Source organism: Emys orbicularis, chromosome 1 (assembly GCF_028017835.1).
Source record: "Emys orbicularis isolate rEmyOrb1 chromosome 1, rEmyOrb1.hap1, whole genome shotgun sequence".
Classification (NCBI taxonomy): Eukaryota; Metazoa; Chordata; order Testudines; family Emydidae; genus Emys; species Emys orbicularis.
The window spans coordinates 312036439-312061081 of record NC_088683.1 but is presented as its reverse complement, the minus strand read 5'-3'; the positions used below and the strand labels follow the sequence as shown (position 1 = coordinate 312061081).

At 40.4% G+C, this 24643-nt stretch overlaps 1 long non-coding RNA gene across 3 annotated transcripts in view; it reads left to right on the top strand.

The window, feature by feature from the left end:
• Nucleotides 1–14889: 14889 nt before the first annotated feature.
• LOC135889916 (uncharacterized) overlaps nt 14890–24643 on the top strand; it is a 92231-nt gene continuing 82477 nt past the window's right edge. The window contains exons 1-2 of one of the 3 annotated variants that reach the window (XR_010562196.1): nt 14890–15265; nt 19728–19806. This is a non-coding gene — a long non-coding RNA (uncharacterized LOC135889916). The remainder of the gene's footprint in view (nt 15266–19727; nt 19807–24643) is intronic. The other 2 variants (XR_010562195.1, XR_010562194.1) reach the window with 2 other exon arrangements.

Below are 24643 nucleotides of genomic sequence, written 5' to 3'. Positions count from 1 at the left end.
CCAGAGGTGTCAGTGCTGGAGGGTGCCGTGGAGAAGGGGAGTGCTGGGACATCATTGCCGGCTTCCCTCTTGATTGCACCTGGGGTGCAGACGGGGCCGGAGCCAACTCTGTACTAGGGGGCGAGAACGGCGCCATGAGACACCACAAGTCTTGAGCCACCTCTAAAGCCTCCAGTGTCAAGGGGAATGGTAGTTGCTGGCCAGTAGGGTCCAGCGATCACGTTGGGCCCAGACTCAACTGCCTCACCTGGGCAGGAGTCGACGCGGCCCTGCCCGAGGACCTGGTGCTGTGGCCCAACTGGGGTCTCACAGCCATTGGTTCCTTAAACTTAGCTGGGGGAGAACACTCACTCTCTGGCTTCTTCTTCGTCTGAGGCACCAGCGACTGAGACCAGTGCCCAGCCGATTTACCGTGGGAGGAGCCGTGCCGGTGCCGAGCGTCTTGGGAGGAGTCCTTTTTTGGCACCGGTTCCCCAGATGACAGTGCCGGGGCACTCCACGCCGACAAGGACATGCTAGGTGCAGGGTCCCCCAACCTGGGGTCTGAGTGGGGGCAAAGAGCTGCCTTAAGCTGCTGTTCCCTTTCTTTAATAGTTCTGGGACGGAACTTGCGGCAGATCCTACATTGGTCCTTTTGGTGACCTTCCCCAAGGCACCTTAGACAAGAAGCATGGGGGGTCACGCTTTGGCATGTCCTTAGCACAGATCTCACAGGTTTTGAAACTCGGGGACCGCGGCATACCCCGGTTCCAGGGAGTTCAAAGTGGGGGGAACCCCCAACTAACTCAAACTAACTACTATGCACTAACTACAGAAAACTATATACAAAAAACGGAGATAAAGGCACTTCCTAAGCAAGGGCTATGGGACGTTCCAGCTAACCGTCACTGGCGATAAGAAGGAACTGAGGGGCTGGCGGGTCAGCAGGGCTCTATATTGAGTGCCAGGAAGGCGCGACTCCAGGGGGCGCCCAGGCCGACCTGACGGAGGCTGCTATGGGAAAAATCTTCCGGCTACTGTGGACGTGCGCACGCACATACCTGATTGGAATGGACATGAACAAGCACTCAAAGAAGAAACAGTAGCTCCAGGAACAGGAAACAAGACCACGTGGAAGAAGTCTGGCCTCTAAACTCAAAACTTGGGTCTAGGTGAGAAATCCTGAGCTAGGAACACTTTTGTTGCATTTCTGATGTTTTGTGGACTGTTGCTCTGTGGCTGGGATACAAAGTTCTTCCTGAGAAAAGGAATATGACTGACTGACCCTACATTGCTTGTGCTAAATAGCTCCACCAACCTACCATACCAAATCCTGCAAACTACTGAGTGACACCTGCTTCCAAATTACTTCAGCAGGAATTCTGAGTGCACTCAACTGTCCCTGAATACAGTTAGGAGCACCCAACAGAAGGCACTCAGTACTACAGCTGGGTGAATAATGGATTTTTCAGATAGCTGGCAATTACAAAAAAAAAATGGGGGAAAGGGGGGGATCATTTTGTGTTGACCCAAAAACTGAAAATTTTCAGCAAATCAAAAAGTTTTTAAAAAATCATTTCAGGTCAAAGAAAACGTTTTAATGTTGAGTTTCTTAATGTTTTTGAATTTTTTTAAAATTAAATTGAAGAAAATTTCAAAACTAAGTCATTAAAAACCAAAAAAATCAAAATGTCCCATTTTAAAATGCTGAAATGAAATATTTTTACTTTTTCAGAATATTTCTTGAGGAAGGGGGCTGGTTTTTATGTAAACAATTTAGTGACACAGACACAAATTTGCAAACCATTTTGGTGTCATCAAATCTGCATTTTTTGCTGGAAAAAAGTTTCAGTTGAAAAATTTCACCCAGTTCTACTCAGCACCTTGAAAGATTGGGCCCTTTATTACCAGTTCCCCTTGAGTGATCTGACTTCAGTAGAAAATGAGAGCGCACAAAAAATCTCTCTGAAGACACTTTGCACCTTGCAGGCTGAAATTAATCCTAAAGGCACTGGAGATAGCTGAACCCTTCAGAAAAACGGTTTTCAGGTAAGCAGAGAAGCAATACATTAATACGTGGGAAGGAGTGGGAGAAGGCTCCATGTCTAGTTGGCAGCCGGTTTCAAGCGAAGTGCCCCAAGGGTCGGTCCTGGGGCCGGTTTTGTTCAATATCTTCATTAATGATCTGGAGGATGGCGTGGACTGCACTCTCAGCAAGTTTGCAGATGACACTAAACTGGGAGCAATGGTAGATACGCTGGAGGGTAGGGATAGGATACAGAGGGACCTAGACAAATTAGAGGATTGGGCCAAAAGAAACCTGATGAGGTTCAACAAGGACAAGTGCAGAGTCCTGCACTTAGGACGGAAGAATCCCATTCACTGTTACAGGCTAGGGACCGAATGGCTAGGAAGCAGTTCTGCAGAAAAAGACCTAGGGGTTACAGTGGACAAGAAGCTGGATATGAGTCAACAGTGTGCCCTTGTTGCCAAGAAGGCTAACGACATTTTGGGCTGTATAAGTAGGGGCATTGCCAGCAGATCGAGGGACGTGATCATTCCCCTCTATTCAACATTGGTGAGGCCTCATCTGGAGTACTGTATCCAGTTTTGGGCCCCACACTACAAGAAGGATGTGGAAAAATTCAAAAGAGTCCAGCGGAGGGCAACAAAAATGATTAGGGGGCTGGAGCACATGAGTTATGAGGAGAGGCTGAGGGAACTGGGATTGCTTTTCTGCAGAAGAGAAGAATGAGGGGGGATTTGATAGCTGCTTTCAACTACCTGAAAGGGGGTTCCAAAGAGGATGGATCTAGACTGTTCTCAGTGATACCTGATGACAGAACAAGGAGTAATGGTCTCAAGTTGCAGTGGGGGAGATTTAGGTTGGATATTAGGAAAAACTTTTTCACTAGGAGGGTGGTGAAGCACTGGAATGGGTTACCTAGGGAGGTGGTGGAATCTCCTTCCTTAGAGGTTTTTAAGGTCAGGCTTGACAAAGCCTTGGCTGGGATGATTTAGTTGGGAATTGGTCCTGCTTTGAGCAGGGGGTTGGACTAGATGACCTCCTGAGGTCCCTTCCAACCCTGATATTCTATGATTCTATGATTCTAAGGCCCTGGAATTGTAAGCTTTAACTGAGAGTGAAGGTCAGTTAATTATACTGCAGAAAAGCTATACACACACACATAGGTATGCACATGCTGGTGAGGAACTCAGCAGTTATATTATACTCTGTCATAGAAACAAGGTATCTTAGACTTTAGAGATGAAAACCTCTTATTCATCCTTCTAGTTCAACTCTCTGTCAGTACAGAACTGTTCCATATAGCTCTTTTAAGTAATAATACTTAGCTGTTATTCAGCTACATTTTCTAGAGTGTTGGTAAGTCTGGTTTTAAAAGACCCAAGTAATGAGGTGTCCATCATTTTTCTAGGGAGACTATGTCACAGACTAAGACATTTGTGTAAAAGAAGTTTTTCCTAATATTCAGTCTAACCTGTCTTTTTACTTCCATTTCTTTACTCCTAGTTACAAGTCTATGTATCACACCAAATAATTCCTCTTTCCCCCTTGGTGTTTATACCTTACAAATATCTGTAGACTGTTTTCAGGTTCATCGCCTCTTCAGAGACACAAACTCTTCATCTTCATTTACCCAACCTATATAGATTCCCTTAAAGTTTCTTCATAAATCAATCCCTTCAACCCACTCATCATTTTGGTTGCTCTTCTCTGAACTCCTGCCAGTTCATCAATTAATTTATGGTAACATGCCATTTCTGTGCCAGAGAACAGATACAAATTAGACTTTTAATCAAATGTGGAAATATTAACTCTGATATACACAGAGAAACACAGTGGGCTATATTCACTGCTGAGTTGCATCCCAGGTGATCCTACTGAGCCAAGTCCATCCCTAGTGTAACTCTACTAAACTCAATACAATTTCATCATGGATTAATTTTGTCCATGGGATTGTATAGGGGTGTATGTCACTGCTGAATTTGATCCATTTAATTCATATGGCTGAGGCTAAATGAAATTCAGTGTCTCTAAGAAAAATGTGCTAATGGAAAGAAAACATTTTTCTGAATTAGTGATCATTTCTGAGTAAGTTTTTCTTTTGGTTTAAATAGCTGAATATTGATATGTTTTGTAATTCCAATTATCAACGTAAACACAAAATTATAAGAGATTGAACTGTGCTGCTAGAACCATTGTCACAAAATTGCACTCTAGTGGCCTCATTTTCATAGGTTCTGAGTAGAGCTGAGCAGTTTGCAATGTTTGTGTGGAGGCTGAAACCACTCAGCTCACCAGACTGTGATCTGACTCAAATCTGCATACAAGTCTATAAAGTTAAAAACCACATATCAGGTTAAATATTCAAAAACTTTTAAGATATGCTTTGTTTTTCCTATGTATATCTTATGTCCTTCAATTTCCAGATTATAGTGGCCCAGGTATCACATGCAACAAATGGAATTGTGGTGGCTATGCCATGGCAAAATTAGGCCAATGGTATCTCTACAGGTTTTCATTGAACTGTAAAGGAAACTGCTCATGTAAGGTACTAGTGAAAGGGTTTCACCCCTGCAGACTTCTATTCTGATCTGGCTCAGCTCACAACCTAGTGAGATGAGTGGTTTCAACCTCCATACAATGTCAACTGCTGAAGAAAGTGACAAGGAGTCCTGTGGCACCTTATAGACTAACAGAAGTATTGGAGCATAAGCTTTCGTGGGTGAATACCCACTTCGTCAGACACCTACAGATCCAGACTAACACGGCTACCCCTCTGATACTTAACTGCTGAAGAGGGTTCCAAGACCCAATCTGCTGCCAAAAATAGTCTTTAGCTAAGAGATTATGGGAGTGGTGGTTTGGCATTTTTATACAGAGGGATGGGTTAAACAAACGACCAGGGAGGAAACCAAACAGTTTATCCAGAGCAGTTGAGGAATAACCAGAATGGTTGATGCTATCATTTTATCTCCAGGTTCTTTAAAACGCTCAACATTTCACATCACGCTTCAAGCAAAAATTGATTATCTGTTCAAATAAAAATATCTCTGTGGTATATAAACAACCTTGATCTTAAATACTGCAGCACAACAGTTTTATAATATTATATAGTATTATATCTTAGATATGAGAGATAAAGAGCTACTAATTCTAATTAATGAGCCACTGCCGAATGTTTGTAAATTTCAATGTCGTGTTGATCCTAAAGGGAAAACAAACTCCACTCTAGAGTTTACTTCCTGGAGGTTTTCTACACTCTTTCCAGTCAGCTTTGTTACATGTGAAGAGCTTCCTGTTGCTACATGAAAACTATATTTCAGTCTGGATTTCTGAAACCAGGGTAGGGATGGAGCTGATGATCATGTTTATTTGCATTTACACAACTCCATCGGAGACATAAGGCAGCCAAAATAACCAAGAGTCAGATCTAGTCAATTTGGGCAATACCTGGCACAACCAAAACGTTAGACCTAATCCATGGAACAGTGGTTTTAAAATAAATCACACAAATCTTTGAAGTATATATATTGGTGTCACGGGGAGAAGGCGTTGTTTGGAGTGATATACTATGGGACAGAGAACTTTTACCCATAAATCTTTGGAGCATAAAGCAGAGGGACTGATGGTAAGGCCTGTTCCTTTCTATTCATTCCCCTGCCAGAAAATTAAACCATTCACCATAGTGTTTAAAAGGGAAGGAGAGAGCTTTCTTGTTAGCATTCAGAATGGTTCCTCCTCCTTTTACATCAGCTGCTAAGTGAATGTCATATATTATTTTCATTTCCCCCCTTCTCCAATTCTGCTCGGTGACATCTGTAAGTCCAGACATCCACAGACTTCACTGAAAGTCCTCAGAATTAAGGGTCTGATCCAAAACCCTTTGAAGTCAGTAGAAAAACTACCTTTGACCCCAGTGCACTTTGAATCAAGCCCTTACATTGGTGTCACTGAGAACAGAATCTGACTTTTAGACTGTAGGAACCTCTCCAGATCTTGATGCTCTGTAGTGTTTCCTGGTTGTTGTGAAAGGCCCAAACCCTCATAAAATATAAGAAGTGACATGCCTTGATTTTTTCATCAGTTTATTGGCCGCATACAGGCGTCTAGAGTAGACCAAGGGAACAATGTTAATGCACCGACATCCCAACACTCACACTATCACCACCAGATCCCCCTTTCTGTCACAAGTTGAAGGACGCTGCAAGAGCAGTACTTTTCCTAAAAGGTTCATTTTGTATTCTCGAATAGATCCCAGATGCAAGGCTGCTAGAGAATAAGTGCTTGCATGTGCCTTCTGCATATCCCAGTTATCGGGCGGCCGTATAATGAGCGCTCCTAAGGAGTGAGAGAAATGAGTTTAGACCTTCTGAACACAGCGATTCTCTCCAGCTGTCACTTCAAAACTGTTCTCTCTTGCTCTTGTCTTCCTCACAGCTGCTCGGATCGCTTCAGATTTCCAGACGCAGAAGTGTGTCAAACGCGGGTCTCTCCTGTGTGGCTTTTCTGTGATAGGTTGTCAGCACTTCTGAGGCTGCTTCACACAAACGCTTGCCCACCTTTCAGATCTTACTGATTACCTCAGTGCAGTATAGCCACAAAACACAACTCTTCTTTCTGTCTTCCGCAGTCAGATCAGTTCTTTCAAATGCATACTGAGGATTTTCTGTGGTAAAGAATCCATCCCTACCTTCCTAATGTTAGCCAAACAACCCTAAAATGTCGTGACATATTTCAGCAACTTTTAATTGCAATGCAGCTGCAACCGGAAGGGCTAATTAAGTAATCCTGCCACTGAAAAGCGCACGGGCAATGTGACACTAACATTATAAATCAGATGCCCTTTCAATCAAAATTTTAAATAAATAAACAAATAAATGTTGAATAAATAAATAAAGTATAAAATTGCAGGGTCTGCTGAATTTTACCCCAAAATTATTTTTCATCATTTTGCAATCCAAATATATTATTTATAGTTTTATAATTGATAGGGAAATTCCAGCTTACCTCCCCACTCCTCAAAAAAGTTAAATATTAGCGCAAATAGTGTTCTAGGTGTAACGTCTGATCAAATGGCTAAACACCAAATGACTTGTACTTTCTTCATACTTTCCGTATGAAGGCAGGAGATAAAAGACGTTATTTAGAGGGTGTATTATTGTAAACACTGGCCACCAGCAACTGCAGAAGTTAAATTTAAGAATCACCAAAAGATCAACCTTTTAACTGCAACATTCTGAAGAGAAGGAAAAGAGGAAAGGAAGGTCTCAAAGCAGCCGCTGCCTGCTGCACGCCCACTGGTTTCACTGGTTAGGGTGTCTGCGGGATAGAGATAAGCCGTGTGTGCAAAAACTAAGCTAACATTAATTATTTTGAGAGAAGTATTTGCCACTTTGCAAAAGTGATAATGCTATCTGTGGGGCTGGGCTGTTCGAAGAACAGGGCTGGCAATATAAATGTTGCGAGACTTTCAGTTATGGTCATTCTTCACTTCATATGCCATAACAAGTAAGATAGAGGCAAAGCAGTATTCAGTGCAAAATATGAGTTTCGGATAAGCGCTTCATTTTTAGAACTCCTCTAACTTATTCCTCATTTTAAAAAAACCTAAATAAACAAAATCCTACGTAATGGGCCCCAAAAATGTTGTAGGACAAATACATCCTATGACTGTCTATCTCAACTGGGTATCCCAGGCAAGAATTGAAGAAATGTACTTTGTGTGCACTGCAAACCCGTTTTCTGTGTATAAACATAACTATCTACAGACGATTAAAATAAACTCAGTTGCACCGTCGATATAAATTCATGCTTTAAGAGATATTTAAATGACAGATCTCTGGCTCTCGATGAATGATCTATCAAAAATGAAAGTTTGAAATGTCAAAAACACATCTTTCGGTTTTAGTGTTGCAAGAGGAAAAACTAACTCAATTATTTCAATTAGCTACTAGAGCTTGAAAGTTTCACTTATTTTTCAGCGAGTTACAAGTTAATTTCCGTGTTGGTGTCATCATAATTTCTGTCTTGTTGAATGTCCAATGACCCAGAAAGATAATGATATTCTCTACATGTGAAGTTTTAGCATTTTTGACAATAATTTCCCATTTTCTGAAAGCCAAACTCTAAATAGGAAACATCTTTGAACACACTATTTGCCCAAAGTTCTTGAGTCTGTGTCATTTGCTGAAGTATTTTTAGTGTATACTAAATACTTCATTTTCACTGTACCGTCTTTCTGGAGTTATACCGTTTACGTCACTAGGAAGTCAAATAGTCACGTATTTGATATCTGTTTATACAGAGTCATCACACCGACAAGCGTGTCAGTGTCTCTACATCTATTTCAAATTTGCTATTTATTCTTTAAAACAAAAGTAGAGACACTTTTTTAAACAATGATGCCCTTTTTTCTGATCCTTTGAACTTTTTAAAAACTGTAGTGTTTGACTTCTGTTAAAATGTGAGGTAATTCTGTACCTTATATTAAATGTTGAGTAACCGTTTATGTGCCAGGGAAAAAAATAAGAGTACAGGAAGACAACCAGTATTCTGAACATTTGGGAAGAGGAAATGTTTACCATATGGGGCCATAATACGCATTCCCCGTGCACCCTAAGATCCATTGGAAGAATGTGACTTTGAGCCCGTAAATCCCAATCAGAGACTCAGTTAGTGACTCTCTTTTATTTAGTGAGATAACTGGCATGAACCAAAATTAACATCTAATCCGTTATTCAATGCAAAGGGCACTGGAAACTGCAAAGCGGTACTTATGCTGACCTTTGTGTTGATAAACAATTTAATTCTTTAGTAGTTAACAAAAAGAATCTTAATATAATTATGCCACTATAGAAACACAACATAAACCGACCTGTAAAAATGAGTCAGCATAAAGAGCCATGTGAATTCTACATGCAAATTTAAGCAAGATTTAATGTGATAGGAACAGGAAACCGATTACCCCACGATTCTCAGGGGGGGAAAATACAACCAAAACTATAGCTTCCATGACATTTCAAAGTAGAAGATCCTCAGGAAATAGAATGCTAAGAAATCGACATCAGTAGGATGATTTTCATGTTTACCTTCTTTCAAACAAGTTGTCCATCAAACAGATATTTAAGTTGTTCCCAGCAGTCAAATATTTTGACAAGTAGAACCAAAAGAGGAGACAAACAATATTTCCGTCCGGAAATAAGCATTAAACAAATTGTATTACTAGTTCTTTAATGCACATACCCCTGGGGGTACAAAGAAGTCTTCCAGGGGATACATAAACTCATCTACATATTTGCCTAGTTTTACAACAGGCTATGTAAAATGCACGAGTGAAGTCAGTACAAACTAAAATTTCATGCAATGACTTGTTTATACTACTCTATATACTATACTCTGAAATGTAAGTACAGTGTTTATATTCCAGTTGATTTATTTTATAATTATATGGTAAAGGTGAGAAAGTAAGCATTTTTTCTGTAATAGTGTGCTGTAACACATTTGTATGTTTATGTCTGATTTAGTAAGCAAGTAGTTTATAAGTGAGGTGTAACTTGGGGGTATGCCAGACAAATCAGACTCCTGAAAGGGGTACAGAAGTCTGAAAAGGCTGAAAGCCACTGCTTCAGCGAATGGTTCCCCTCCACACAAACACGTAGTCCATTATTAAAACAATATATTTAAAAAAAAATCACATCCCTGGTTGAGTGTTGTGGCGATTGTTCCAAAATAAGAAACGGGGTAAGGCTTATAGGTACCCCACCAGCAATAAGGGAGATGCTGACAAATCCAGATTATTTTATTTCATTACTTAGAGCAATATATGCTTAATTCAATATATAGTGACACGCACATTTTCAAACACCCGCTAATTTACTTAAGCAAATCATACAGACCACATTTTGTAATGACATGGGTCTTTTTCTCTCTGTTTTTTTAAAGCGATTTTGCTCTAGGACAGTCTAGTTCCTTGCACTTACCGTCTCCGAAACTTTATTTTACGTCATGTGTTACCCTGAAACGTAATAAAAGGTTTACTTCATTATATTCTACATTTTCATTCCTACAATGTCACAATAAAGGACAAACTTTAGATTCTTAACATTTACAGATGCACATTGCTGATAACAGAAATATTATCAAGAACACGAGTGAAACAAAAGCTTTCAGAGATCCGATTTGATGCATATAAATCATCCAACCCTTAAAAACCTGGTCGAGCGTGCTTGATTTGTGTGGTGGTAAAAAATACATATGAAATTATGCAGCCCTATGAACAGGAGAAGTCCACGGACAGAATCATCTGGGGTTGAATTGTGTTAACTGGAAGCTGCTGATTCCTTCAGCTTCACTGTGAGGACTGAGCCCTGAAGCACAGACTGTGTCCATTTCCTCTGCAGGTTTCCCCAAACCACGTTTTGCAAGCCTTTTTTTTTTTTTTTTCGTACTGACTAAACGGATGTCTTGGAAGCGATTCGGTTTTTCCAATTGCCCTTGTGCGAGCCCAGTTCAGGACTCCTTAACCCTTTCGCCGCTCTGGACTCGAGAAGTAGGTGCAAGGCTTTATTTCCCGGGGCTGCCCCAGATCCCCGCTTCGTGGAGCTTTAAGGGATTGAAATAACAGAGGAAACTTCAGGACTCCCGGAAAACTCCAATCCGTATTAAATAAAACTCTCACGGATGGATTCAGATCTTCTAGTAGTATCTATTTCGGTTTAGACACAGGCACGGGGTGTCGGATTATGCTGGCAGACATAACAAAAACACCTACCTATTACCCACCCTCTCCCCTTTAATTATATCTGATCCTCTTCCAAGAACGAACTGTACTCGCAAAACTTTCTCAGCTGTATTTGACAGTTAGAAAGAAAAGGAGAGGTTTTAAATTGAGGTTTCGAACAATCTCTCTCCGTGTCAGGGAATATTTTTTTCCTTTTAAGAGTCTACAGAGATTAAATTTGCTTTGTTTAGTGAGTGTCACTAAACTAACATTAACCAGATACGGAGGTGTAATAGTGGCGAATTTTTCTACTTTAGGCTATAGTCTCACAAAGCCTGAGCTAAGAAACACTGCTTGGATACCTGCCATTTCACTGTAAAAAAAAATCCTCCCCTCCCTTCCCCCTCCGAAATTAGAACTGACGTTTTCTGTTCTCGTTTCAGTTATAGGTGAATAGGAGGTGGATTTCAATCGTTATACAGAAGCCTCGCTGATTTCATACTAAGAAGCGAGACTGAAATGTAACCACTTCAGGAAACAATGAGCTATTAAAAGCTATTAGTAAGCTGCTACTCTGAAACGAATCAAATAAACATCATCGTTCTAAAAGTAATGTTTTAAGGAAAGAAAGGTCCCGAATCTCAATAGAAGGAAATTAGATTTGATGTCCTTGACTGATTCTGAAATCTGATACTTTCCTGAATGTGTTTGGGGTTTTGGGGGGGGGGGGTTTGTTTTGTTTTTGTTTGCCAAGAAAATTATAAGAGTTTGCAAAAAGATGCAAAGAAAGGAACACTACAAATTGGTGATCAGCCATAGTAAATCTCTTGTTTAGAATCCATAAATTTAAGACTATGAATGTTGGCGTTTTGTTTACTCGTGCTAACGACATGATTAAAAAATAATAAACAAACAAAAACACAGAAAGGGTTTCTTTCCAAAAGACGGAGTTTCCGAGGGTATTTCATCTGAACTCTTTTTGTCATTTTGAATATAAATGGACGCGGAGTCTGACTGATTTCCTTAGACACTGGCTCGGCACGAGTGGGGGTGTAGTGTTATATGTACTGATCACTGATCAAACTGCTAACGTGTGTCTTCTCGCTTCTTCAGTGTTCAACTGTGTGTTCAACATGCAGCCTCTTCAACTATGTCTAACTTCACTTCAAACATGAATAAACTATAATCCTTAATTAACGACATCGACAGTTGGTATATAGCCCTTGCACAGCTTGTATTAACGTGTATTAAACAAGGGATACGGAAAACAATATGGTAAGAACTTTTTGTTGTGAACTTTACACACTCCCTACGGTATTAAGAAAGAAAAACGGTATGTATCATGCAATAGCTCTTACCTACGTAACATCTATTATCTGATCAGCTAAGTAATCCGAAGCCCTTCTGAAAATGCAGTGTCATTCTTCTAATTACCTCCTTTCTAAACTTGGAGAAACTTATATTGCTTAAATAAGCTTTTTACTAACAAATTAGCTATTAAAATAATCTTAAATTTCGTCTATTCTGACTGTACAGTACTGAAAACCGCAAGTAGGGAGGCAGTTTTGACAATGCTAGATATGAGACGAGAAACGGACTATATGTAACTTTGTATGCAGTGTTGTAGCCCTGCTGGGTCCCAGGATATTACCAATAAAAGATATTACCTCACCCACCTTGTCTCTCCATCTAACTTTGTTTATTTGTAAACATGGGACTAGCAACCACCAAATAAAGTGCTTACAGAAACTGTGGAAAAGAGCTCCACCCAAAAGATCCGTTGCTGACGGTAAGAATTGGAGTGTGTACAAGTTTGCAAGCTGGCTGTTCAGTGCTGACTCAGAACAGCAATGTAGGTCACAACGAGTTTCCTAGTTATCTAAATTCCAACAATTAAGGTTTTCTTTAGAGACTTCTAAAGCGCTGTTGTTACATTTCTAAACGCAGTGCTTTTTACTGAATTCAACCTGCATCTGGGCAATTACACTGAGTTTGAAAGCCAATGTTTGGAGTCTGCACGCTTGCTTTTTGCTATTCAACCGTTTAACCTTCTGCTTTTATCCTCTGTCCATTCCCATCACAATAATCCATTTCATTTGTCCTAAAAGCGTATTTTTAAAAGTTGTTCCAATGACTCACAATTCTTTTTTCATTAATTTTAAGAAAAGCATTAAGTGATATCCTAACTACTGTCTATTCAATTCTGGACTCTTACCAAGAATGTTTATTCATCGTTTAGTCATTAGTTTGACCCTTTATTACCATCATTAAGTGTTCATAGAATTAATCGTACACATTATTTAAAGAGCTATTAAAAAGCTGCACCTTCTGAAACGGCTTTCACTCCACACACTGAAGGAACTCAGTCTTCCGACTGACACCGAACATTGTCTATTTTCAGACTGGTTTATTTAAATTCTCTTGTAGTTTACTATAGCACGGCAGAAAAAAATACTCATAGTCCTACGGAGAATGAGCAAACTGTTGGATGTTGCCGAAACAGTAGCAGCAGCAGCGATGAGATATTATTCCCAAGCGCAAAGTTGTAAAGAAGATAAACCAGGATCAGGATACAAGATAAGAAAATAACTACAAGATATGTATTTATTTCACTGTCGTTCAGAGTTTTCTATTATCATAAAAGTGAGCCACAGTATCAGAGCCCCTCCGCCACTTTGCAGTAAAATGAGTGTGTGCGCGCGAGGGGGGAGGGGGTTTCAAAGTGACTATTGTATTTTTGTCAAGAAAATAATAATAGGAAAAGAATCCGTTGTAATGTAACATAAACAGCAGGAAATCATCCGGCTAGATACCGCACGACACGAAAGAAAAAACCTCGAAATCTCACCTGGTCCACAGTTTCTGTTCAAACGCAGTATATCTCCCTGCATGTCCATTGCAATTTTTTTTAGAACAATCACATCACTCGGTTCATTAGCACAAAATCGTTTAGCCCCACTTCTCTCCTCCAATTCCTTTCTAATTGCATCAGTGTGTGTGTGTATATTTATATATATATTTCTCCTTCTAAACACAGAAGGTTCTCAATCCTGCAGAAGTTTCATGAATGTTTCGTAGAGGCAGCAAGAACTTCTTGCTGACTCAAGTAGGAACTTAGCGCTTTAGCAGATTCAAACAACTCCGGTGCCCGGCCTCCCTTTCCATCGTTTACGCGCTGACTCTCACGCAGAGGGTACCACTGGAACCATCCCATCCAATGGCTCCTAAGAGACGGGTGACAAGAAACCCCCTAAAAGCACATATTCTTTAAGCTTGTTAATAACATAGTTAAGCTCACGGAAAGATCCTACGTCCCATGTGACTTCATCCGTGTCAACTTATCTTGAGTCGGTCACTCCGCTCACTGGTCTGCTTTACTAAACTATTTTAGTCCAAAAGCAGAAAAATTAAATGTGTAGCAGAAAGAGAGGGCAGAGCGATTGGAAATTGAGAATGTAAACAACACTTACGACCAAGCCAATTTAAGTTCGTTTCACTGGAAGGCCCTCTTGCAATATTCCTTGTTTACATTCAGTTCAGAGACGCTGGCCTTAGGCCAGAAAAGTGCAGTTTCATTTCTTGGATGGCGAAGGAGTCTTATAATTTCAAGATCAGCTTTAAATGGAAGGTTTAAATATCCTCAGCAAACACATTGCCATTAACCCTTCAGGAACCTCTCCTGACAAACTCTCCTCCCCTCCTATATGGTAGGAATGAAAAGGGAACTGTCACATATTCTCGGTGCACCTGCGGAGAGGAGAGGGAGTGTTCTATGGGTCTTAGCAATGCTGCTTCCCCTTTCCTGCGTACTAATCTCCTGCGAATTTGCAATGGTAGGGTTGTAACACATTCACTTTAGAACTCTTCTGTAGTAAAAAAGAAGAGTATATTCAAATATATAAACATGAGAGGCAATGGAGAACATAGATGTGGCAGCAGTGGGCACTGTGGCATGCACTTGTAATAGCTTAGTGGGTGACACGGAGGGAAATCCATTCCTCTGCACATATAAAGCATAACCTGGATGCGAGCTCCAGAGTCCCTGCGAGCGGGGAGAGTAGCTTCTCTCTGCTGCTGCTGTGCATGGCAAGGCAGCACTAAGCAGGCACTGGGCAGGCTGGTGCTCTCCTCAGACACGTGATTGAATCTGATCTCTGGCGCTGCTCAGTGGGTTAGTGGAGGAGGAGGAGAGGAGGAGGTCGCAGTGTTGTGTACTTAAGGTCGCGTGTGTGCAGGGTTTTTCTCCCTCTCTCGCGGAGGAGTAAGTGCCACTGCTCCGCCTTCTCCTTTTCGCAATGTTGACGCAATCTATAAATAGTGGAACAAAAGGACCAACTTCCTCGCAGCTTTGCTGAAACTGCACAAAAAAGGCAACAGGGGGGTTGTTATTTTTATTTTTATTTTCTGGTTAAACAGCCGAATCTAGGGGTAATCTCGCTATTGGAAGATTTTTCTTCGCTTTCTCATCATACTGGCAGCGTCCTGCAACTGGCTATTTTGCTTTACAGTGAGAAGGGTGTTTTTCCTCCTCTGACAGATCAGTAAGTGCAATTCAGATATTTCCTTTTTGGGGGGGAGGGAGGATTCCTGCTCTTCTATCTGCTACAATACAAAGGCAGAGGGATACAGAGGAAATAAAGAGGGACTGGGATTTCAAACCGAGAGCTAAGCCATAGTGGTTTGTTGTCACTGAACTGGAGGGGCATGCGAGTGTACGTGGGTCTCATACTGTAGGGGTGTGTGTGTGTGGTGAGGAGCTGGGTTAGTCGGGATATCAACTGTCACATATTACAACAGGTTATAAAAATCGGAATAGTTACTGCCGCTTACAGAACAAAAGCTGACGCACTAACCAATATTAAACAGGCTTTTGTTAGAAGGGAAATGTGTGTGCGTGCGTGTGTTGGGGGAGCTGCCTGAAGCAAGTTGCTGTGTTAGAAAGCCTAGTAGGAGATTTGTTTACCGCCAGAGCTCATCGGCGTGTTTACTGCACACACGCTGTACTGGGCTCGCCTCTACCCAATCTGCTGCCGGAGCTGAAGACAGAGAGGATCTTCCACCTTTCACCACCACTCCGGATTAAAAGGGAGTGCATTTGTGCTTGCTTGGGGGATCAGCCTCCCCCAGTCTGCACGGCATGTTGGGGGCAGCTAATACTGTGCTGATATACCCCCTCCCCAGTAAGTAGGGGATCGGTGCAAGCGTAGGCAGCTACTGGCCAGGGAGAGAATTACATCATCCCCCTCCAATTATGTTACCTTTGGAGCTCTACACCGTGAGATATCATGGAGGCAACGACACTGCTCTCACAGAAAGCGGAGGGGAAGGGAGCAGTGTGCTTGAGACGGTCCCAGGCACAAAGAGGGAGACAAGCAGCCCAGGCGCGCGCGCCCTCACACATAGAGCTATAATGACCAGAACCTAGTGTTTACAGTGCTCACACAAGCGTATTGTGACGTCATGTGATTGACAGCCAGTCCCTCCAGCCCGGCTCTGTCCAGAGCCTGACAACCGACTCTATATTAAGAAAAGAATGAAGTCACCGCCACCCTGACAACAGCAGGCGGCGGGCCCTTCCGCTGGCTCCCTCCCACCTTTCTCCCTCCCCTGGATCCTGGAGGAAGCCGCTCTGCAGTATGAAGGGACGATGAGGGCTCAGGCTTCCATAGCACCCCAAGAGGAAAGTGCCCAGTGATCCCCACTTCCTTCCAGAGAGCCAGCAGGAGGGCGGGCGAAAGAGGGAGGAGACACTGACCAGCCCTGTTGAAAAGGAGCCTCCTCCCATTGTGCAATAACATTCAGGAGTTACAAGCGGTTTTGTTTAGCTAGGGAGGGGACAGACACCAGAGCCAGTCTTGCACAAGCAAGACAAGGGACAGAGCCTGTAGCCTGGCAGTAGCCTCTGGCACTCATGGGCCAATTTCTCTCATCCTATATCACTTCCACCTTCCATGTGTCTCCATTACATGGCTCCCAACACCCAGAATCTGAGCGGCAACAGCTTGGCAGAAGGAATAGTTAATAGGTCGGACAATACAGCCACGAAGGGACTTGTTACCCATAAAACCTGCATCGTTTATTAAATAGCAGCCATCAGCATAAGGAAAGAATTCTAGTGTGCTACAGTATAGTCCAAACCACTAAACGTACCGCTGTTTGGGGTCATTCCTATACAATACTGGAGGTTGGTTGGTTTGTTTTTCAATAAGGGTGGGGTTCTGCTCTCAAATCGATAAGCAAACTTTTGAGAGGCACACAGAAGCTTTTCTGTATTTGGAGAAATGGGGGATGGGTTCTAACTGGGCCCTGTTTTTCTGAGTCTCGATCATGATTTTAAAATGATCTAATTTCAGTCGTTTCAAAATAGCAAAATCTATGATAAGTGGAGCTTTTCATTACATGCTAGTTCTGTTTGTTTAGCCTACCTCTGTTATAACAAGAAAAAGGAACCTGGTCACTCAGGCTTTGCACAAATCTTCATAACTGAGAAATATTCTGATAGCGCCCAACATGTCTGTCTTTTGGTAATATGTTAAAGGAAATGTGAATCACAGCTGGTGCATTTTAAAGGCTCCAGGTGTACTAATACAGTTCAGGATTTAATAATAAACAAGTACAAAATCAATTGTTTTGCCTCTAGATTTAAAAGCATTGCTTACTGTAAAGTAGCTCTGTTGTAAAACTAGATTTCTAACATTTGAAATGTTTACCTTAGTATCACAGTTAATACCATGTTTGGGTGCTTTACATAATGATGATTAATTTACACTGGACATTTTAAACAAATACTGTATGTTCAGGAAGCAATTTATCATAAGTGACTTAAGTTTTATTTCTGGACACAAAACAGCTAAACTGCTGTCTCAAATATTTTATATGAACAAGGTAGAACACACAGAAAACCATCCTAGTGTTGTGAAATTCCTAGGAATATACTTTTGATACTGTATTTCTTACTATACAAATTATAGGAACAATGACATTTACTGGCCAGTCATAGTAGGTTTGTGACAGAGGACAATAAATGGTACACCTTAGTTCAAAAGTTAATCTCTGCACAAAATAAACATTTAAAAATAATAGAAAAGCATGTTTGAATACAGAGTCCAAAAATTAATCCTCATATCCTATCTTATTTTTTCCTGTTTTATCATTTTAACATTATAAGATTACCAAAATATTGCAATGTATACTTGAGACATCAAAGGCAATTTTTCATTTCTTAAATTTGTCAAAATACTGAAGTAGTACTTACCCACTGCAAAGTCAATAAATCCATATCACACTAAAAACAACAAAAAGTGTTTTACAGACAGTGATATTTGGTGAAAAAAACTTTTTTTCCCCTCTAGTGCAGTAACCTAAAAATACAACTAAATAATAAACATTTACCCAGTGGAAACTGTAAGAATCATGGACTTCAGTTTAGTGGTACATACAGTTTTTAACTTGTTGATGGTTTTGGTTTCTTCAAAGTAGTCTATTACTTTTTGAAGTTTGTGTGTTTCTATTTGTGCAGAAAATAGACAGAAAAGCTTTGAGTTCCCTACTGTTACAAAAGTAAAAAGGAAGTTAAGTTTGAGCTGCTAAATTGGCAGTCTGGAATGAGTTAATAGTATCTCCTTTGTCCTGCTAGCTTTCTCTGTTATATTGTGTCTTTGCTCTATTTCCTCTACACAAGAAAGCAAGAATTTCACATTTAGGATTTCAAATTTTAGATATTTTTAATAAGGTTACATTTTTATAAGCCTTGTTGTTTTCCAAATGTTTTATTGCACAAGATTGGAGTACATACACCTTTTCAGATTATGGTATAACAGTAACACGCTATCAATGACACTACACTAACTTTCATTAACCAAGTAGATAACTTTGTACATTTTTCAGCATATACTTAATTAGGTAAATTATTGTTGTTTTCTTGTTAATATACCTTCATAAGAAATCTAATGTGCTCTTTTCCAATCATTTCATAATTTCTAATTTGATTAAAGAAAAACGGGTGAGAATTGGGACAAAAAGATAAAAACTGCCCTTTATCTCACTTGCTGAGGATTCCCTTGATGTGGGTAAGTCCCAGCAGGCAAAGAGCCATCATAGGTTACTTTTGCAACACCATCCTAGGAAATATGCCTAAAGATCAATGCACTCCAGCTGGTGGACAGTCAATTAGGGATCAATGTCAGCTTAGGTAAATTAGAGCTGCCCCTAGGGTGCTCAAACTTGTACCAGAGACATGGCTGGGCAGAGATCAGAGAGCTATAACCAGCTACTGGATGGCTCCCCAATTCTGCTACATTTACCAGAGCTTTGGTGCATCAGAGAATCTGGGCCTAGAACAGTTCATTCTGTCCTTGTAAGTAGTCTGAATGGTAGCAGTGTAAAATAAATTCCAAAGTTGTCAGTGTCTGGAAACAAGAAGTGATTTAATGACTTAGCTGGTGGGGAGGTCTTTCAAAAGCTGAAGCAGGAAGTGTGGGGCCATCACTGTCACTATGGGATCAGTTTCTATTTACCTGAAATCCAGTCTGCTCTGAAACTCTGGCCTTTGGATTGGTATTATGTTGTGCTGCAGATCTGTCATTCTCCCAGAGAAAATAAACAAATGTCAACAAAAAATAGGTTGTGTGAAGGCACTAGTGTTCAGTAAATAAAATATGCATACTTTCTGTATTACACATATATATCCCTACGCTCATAAATAGTCTCATTTGTTTTAAATGTAAAAAATACACTGGAATTTAGAATCCGCCCTGTAGCATACACATTAAAGAAAGCTAAATTGTATTAATTCATTATGAGGATCAAACCTGTATTTCCATATGTACAGTGTGTAATTATTAATTACTTTTATGTTAAAATACAAAATGTTCAGAGTTCATACAAGATAATACTCTGGGAGTTTTAAAAAATAAAGTTTGTATTTTTTAGAAAAGAGTTACTTTTAAACATTCAGCATATGACTAATTTCAAATTAATCTCCCCTTTCATTCCCCTTTTTAGACTTCTAAAATTTGTGTCAGTGGACCGCTGATCTGCTGCAACATCACAGCTACTGTGATTCTGATCAAGAATTGTGCCAGTAAGTGGCAGGAATTATTATTATTTAACAGTATGGTTGTGCAAAAAAAAATTACAAACCCATGACATATAATGAAAGTCATATACTTGAGCCCTTATGCATCAGCTCCAGGCTCTAGCAGGGTTCAGTGGTAGCCATGACTTTACAGTGGTTGGCAGTAAGTCCGTGCAATTTCAGAGTACCTGAAATAGGGGAGAAAATATTTGTTACATTTAATTATTTGTTAAATGCCCCTCCACGCCTTACTATTTGGAGCATATGACACATAAAAACACATTTAGCACTTTAAAAAACTCTAGTTCTCCTTTAATTTTAGCTATTAGGTAGCAATATTGTGGGTCATATTTTTCTCATCAATGAGATTTTTGTATTTGAAACAGGACAGAATATACCTCTAAATTTTAAAACAAAAGCTGAATCAGGTTATTTCTATATCTCACTTTTGTTTACTGAAATAATACATTTAGTCTATTATGTGTTATTAATGCAGCACTTGGAAAATCTATTCATCCACTTTCCAAATGAGAGTAAAAAAAAATTCTCTGGTGAGCATAGGAGCTTAAGCCATTAATATCTGCAGCTTTCATTTAAAAAATAAAGTACACTTCTGTTCTCTAGGTTGTGAATATTACCATAGTTCACATTTGAAGGGTTAATGATGCAGTGTTGTCCTCCTCGGTCTGCAGGCAGACAGTTCCAATGCCTCTGTTGCTGCTCATCACTTTGTCAAGTAGTAGCAAAGTGAAATTAACAAAGCTCTGCAGAGATGAACATCTGTAGTCCAGAGTCTTATGACTAACTGTGAAATTGTCAGTAATGTCAATATCATATTGGTGTCCGTGTCTGGCAAAACTATTAACATCAGAATGAGGTACTGCAGTTATTCATAGGGGTAGGGGAATAGGGGATAGAGAACAGATAAAAGAAATGGAGGCTGAGGGAGAAGTAAAGTAGCACAGATTCAACCACCCTCTCATAGAAGCCACAATGTTCTCGAAAAGTGGAGATGGGATAGAAACCTCCCTTTTCTCTTCCAGAAGCTAGAAAGGGGTGAAACTTATTATTCCTATTGACTGGCAACTATATGCAACATCTTTATAGAAATGTCTGTACACCTTCTCATTTCTAGTACCTGGTTATGGCAGGGAGCCCCATCTTTCATCCATTCTTCCCTGTCCCCCTCTTTTGTATCTATTTCTGGTTTGTGGATTTAGTCCTCTGACTAGTACCAGTAAGTATCTAGTATAATTTTCAAGTCCTGCATTAATGCTCCATAACAGAGTCATATACTTAGTATTTTGAGAATAAAAGCAAGTAAAGCTGGCAAGATATTAATTTTTAAAGATAACTACTACACATGTATAATTACTTTTTATAAGATTTTCTATTATATATGTATAGTAGTTCTTAATACTGTATATATTACTGTACAGTATTGAATATCACTGTACATGTAATATTGTACATGATATTATCAATTGCAGGGTATTAAATAATGCACTTTTTAAAAAAAATGTATAAGCATGCACTTAACACAGGCTACAAATATGCACATAATACAGATCACAAAGTAGCCATTCCAACATGGCAGGTATAAAAGATAAATGCAAATTAGGAAAATTCAAAAAGTCTATCAGGTGAATAATACACATTTTTAACCTTACATAAAAGATTATAAAAAAGAAATATAAATGCAGAAAACTTTAAAAAAACACTATGCTTTTAAGACAAACTGGCAAAATCCAGAATATTCAATATTCAGTATTTAAACTACTGTTTTACACGTGTTTTAACTTTTAATTTGCCTATTACTGATTGAATGTTACATGCATGTGAACAATCTTTGCTTAATAAAATCACTAATTTCACCCAAAAAATCCATTATATGATACTGTTTGATTGCCTGTTACAATCTTCATGTACTATTGACTAAATACGAATTTTTGGCAACCTTTCCATGTAAAATCTATTAATTGTTATAGGGTCTCATCCTGTAAACGCTTCTCACACAAGAGGTCCCATTAAAGTCAAAGGGACTATTTGCATGAGTAAGGGCTACCTGTCAGTTTGGATTTTACTTCAACTCAGTTTTGTAATGCTGATCTGTAGGACAAATACTGCTGAAGAGCCAAAAAGAAAAAAGCTAAATAATTAATACAATTATCTGCGTTTTGTAACTCCTACAGATTTTTGTCACTTACAAGCATTAGAACAACGACTCAAATGCCAATGAGGGAAAATATATATATAGTTCCTAGTAATATAGTAATACAGGCTAGATTGAGCCCAGCCTTGCATGTCTGCAAGAGGACTAAAGGGGCTGTGAAGGGTGGTGCACAAGAGTCCTTCCTCAGAAGGTGCAGACAGAACTGTAGTTTCTGAATTCAGAGGAGTGAACCAGCCCCAGAAGGGGAAGGAGAAGGTGGGGCTATGTCCCCCACTGGCCAGATGCAGAGAAGGGAGCATACTCCACTATGTTAATAGCTAGTGGAGCATGCACAGTCTGCCTGTGCACGGGGGAGCTCGGGGAGAGATTTTCTCCCCGAGCTCCCTCTGAGAAGTTGCTGTGCTCTGCAGCATCCCTTACTCAGGACTGCCTTAAAGACAGAATTGAGCCTTCAGTTAGATACTGAGTATTTCTCTGTACGTGTGCAATATTTTTTAGGGAGGGATACCATAAAGAATGTTAATTAACTTACCTTAGACATAGAGTTTGTACGCTTTGTGCTTATGAGAGCCATAAAACATTACATTATTATATATATCAGCACTGTAGACAAAGGTGACCTGCAAATATAAAATTCAAGAATCAAGCATCTTTAATATGATTTGCTGAATATCCTCAAATAAGCAGGGTTAATTGATGCATTAGGAATGTAAACCTTGTACCCTTCACCCCCACTCTCTTAGCTCCTCAGAAGTTGCAGATTGCTGGCTACAGCTCTATCTGACACTTCAAACTGAACTATACTCGTGATGTTACATCAACATCAAGATGGAGGAAGGGTGGTCTAGTGGCTAAGACACAGGTTTGGGAGCTGAGATTGGGATCATATTCCTGGCTCTTTCCCAGACTTCCATGTGTGGCTTTTGGCAAGAACATAGCCACTCTGCACCTCAGTTTCCCAAATTATAAAATGAGGTTGATTCACACTTTTGTACCTCACAAGGGTATTGTGAGGCTAAATTCATAAATATTGAAAGACGTTCAGATACTACAGTGACAAGGGCCATAGAAAATCTAAAACACAACCAAATTTAAAAGAATTAGGAACATTTTGTTTAACTGTATATTTGACATAAAACTCATTGGTCGGGAAGCAGATTGTTGAGTTAACCATGGCCATTAAAGATCACAGAGCTAGGTCATCTGGAAAGGATCTGGATTCAAAGCTCCCCCTGAGAAGGGAGCTCATAGTGTGTCACATCTCCAGAAAGAAATTTTCAAAGTTACAATGGGTGACACCCCATGCTCTGGCCCTTTATGCTGGGTAAAAGGGTCAGAAAAGTGTATAGCGGCTCTAAAAGGGTCAGAAAAGTGTATAGAGGCTCTTATTTGACCAGGGTAGGATACCCCTGGCATAGGAACTGAGGAAGACAGTCATAAGGCTGCCTTCTGAGGACCCCCCTCCAAAGCCCTGGAGCAGGAGGGCATGACTGGAGGTGGGAGGATTTGTCAGGGGTTGAGATTCAACATTGCATAGGGTACGTCCAGACTACCCGCCGTATCGGCGGGTAGCGATCGATTTATCAGGGATCGATATATTGCGTCTCGTTAAGACGGGATATATCGATCCCCGAACGCACTCCCCGTCGACTCCGGAACTCCATCGGAGTGAGTGGCGGTAGCGGAGTCGACGGGGGAGCCGCGGCCGTCGATTCCGCGCCGTGAGGACCCAAGGTAAATCGATCTAAGATACTTCAACTTCAGCTACACTATTCACGTAGCTGAAGTTGCGTATCTTAGATCAATCCCCCCCCCAGTGTAGACCAGCCCAGAGATTCTGTGCAGCACTGTGGCTCAGAGGACTGCTCAGGGAGACTGTTATAATTTAGGCCTCTGCGACTGTCTGCATTATGCCAGGGGCTGTGGAGCAGCCCAGGATTGAGAGGGCGCAAAAGTGGTTTAAAGCCACCTCAGACCCACCTGGGTTGTGAATATTGTGCTGTGTCTCTTAGAGGAGCAGTGCAGAATCTCACCCAAAATGTCTAAAAGAGCTTTGAGACAGCTTATGGATGAAAAGTGCTCTTTAAGTGCTAGGTATCATTATTATTAAAAGATAATTATAACAAACAAATTGCAAAGTGGCAAACATTTTAACTGAATGGAAGGATCATCTGTACTGATAGATTCTGTGCTACGAGAAGACAAATTAGCAGGTAATAGCAAAATTGTCCTTTTATTCATACATAAAAATCTATCAGTCTGGAGGGAGAGGTTGTTGGGAATTAGCAAGCAAAATGGGATGAAGAGAGGGAAAGATAAGGAAGGAAATAAGATTTCATAGCAGACTGCTGAACTTGGTGACTAAAAGCCCAATCAAACAAGGAAACAATATCCACCTTGTAATTCTTTGTAAATGAATGGATCAATGCCCACGTCATTGCTCTTCAAATTTTGTCACAGACACTCTATTTCTCTCTTCCCATTGATCTTTTGAGGGGGGTCAACAACCATGTGGACAAGGGTGATCCAGTGGATATTGTGTACTTGGACTTTCAGGAAGCCTTTGACAAGGTCCCTCACCAAAGGCTCTTAAGCAATCAGTCATGGGATAAGAGGGAAGGTCCTCTCACGGATCAGTAACTGGTTAAAAGATAGAAAACAAAGGATAGG